This window comes from Priapulus caudatus, unplaced genomic scaffold, assembly GCF_000485595.1.
Source record: "Priapulus caudatus unplaced genomic scaffold, Priapulus_caudatus-5.0.1 Scaffold6, whole genome shotgun sequence".
Classification (NCBI taxonomy): Eukaryota; Metazoa; Priapulida; class Priapulimorpha; order Priapulimorphida; family Priapulidae; genus Priapulus; species Priapulus caudatus.
This window is the reverse complement of record NW_014577067.1, coordinates 618863-620463: the sequence shown is the minus strand read 5'-3', so window position 1 is coordinate 620463 and position 1601 is coordinate 618863.

The following is a 1601-nucleotide window of genomic DNA, read 5'->3' as shown; positions in this document are numbered from 1 at the left end:
GTTCCCTTCTACATGGCTTTACCTTGCTACTGATATGTGTATACATTCACTTCAATCGTTATTCACTTCTTAAAAGATTGTTTTTCATAAACACCGCTTCGTTCAACTTTCCTAAATTACATCGCCATTTACAAACAATCAGATCAATCAGTGCGAGTCTTACAATAGCCCCTGGTTCTCGCTTGTATCTGTGGCGCTGCAGGAGGCCTGATAGACTCGCTGTGATTGGTCTGATTGTTTGTAAATGGCCATGTAATTTAGGAAAGTTGAACGAAGCGGTGTTTATGAAAAACAATCTTTTAAGAAGTGAATAATGATTGAACTGAATGTATACACACATCAGTAGCAAGGGAAAGCCATGTAGAAGGGAACGGTAGGTTTTTTTTGCACCAATAGCGGCGTACGGGCCGCATTAGCAGCGCATGCATTTTGCATGCGATCTCACGAAATTTCAATGAACCCCGTTCTGTCCCAATATAACCCTCACCAAAATATAAAAAAGGTTATATGGGACAGAATTATTCGGTCTACATTCTCAGCGCATGCATTTTGCATACGATCTCACGAAATTTCAATGAACCCCGTTCTGTCCCAATATAACCCTCACCAAAATATAAAAAAGGTTATATGGGACAGAATTATTCGGTCTAAGTCTGACTCTAACTCTAACTTCTAAGTTATTAGTTAGCAGTACTACCAGTAGGCGTACGGTTGATTGTGAGTCGTGAATAAATTTTTGGCTAGAGTGTCTCCGGCGACATAAACGCATCCACCCCTATCGCGCACAGCATAGAACAAAAATTAACAAGGTAAATAAAGAAAACAATACAGCGAAAGGATGGCGAAAAGACCATACGGTCATCATGTCAGCCATCCTCTAGAAAAAAAAATTATAAATGTGATAATAATAAAAATATAAAATAATAAAAATAAAATGTGATATAAATGTGTATAATAGTGATTTACTATAATATTTTAGCTATAAGTGAACTTTAAATGTGTAGCTGAAAACAGTGTGGAATAAATACAAGTATGAAGATCCGAAAATTACATGATCAACAATTGCTTGCATGTTATGCAAGATATAAGCAGAGATAATTCCAAAAATCAAACAAATTTGAGCAGAATATTTACAGTAATGACCATATAATTAAACAGTCTTGAGTGTAATTTATAACAAAACAGGCTAAGTGCATACGTTTATGATACGTTAATGAATACATATTTATAGAGAAGCTAGTTATTAACAGATCAAATGATATGTGCTATATACTATATATGTGCTAAGTGCTATGCCTATGTCAGCGCGCTGATGTATTACTCCCGGTATTAACACGCTTACCATGGAAATGCCTTTACAGTTTACCTAAGAATAAGCAAGTAAATTGCCAACACGGCAGTTAGAAATCACATGACATATGGGCATTTTGTCAATAACACTATTCTGAATTTGTCCTAGTCTACTAAATCAATTCCGTCAACCGTATACACATGTGCAATTGGAAACTAAACTTAGACTTCACCCACACCACAGGCACTTGGAACGTCTCAATAAAAAAAATTAATGGTAAATAAACACGAAATGTACCAAAGTCTTAATG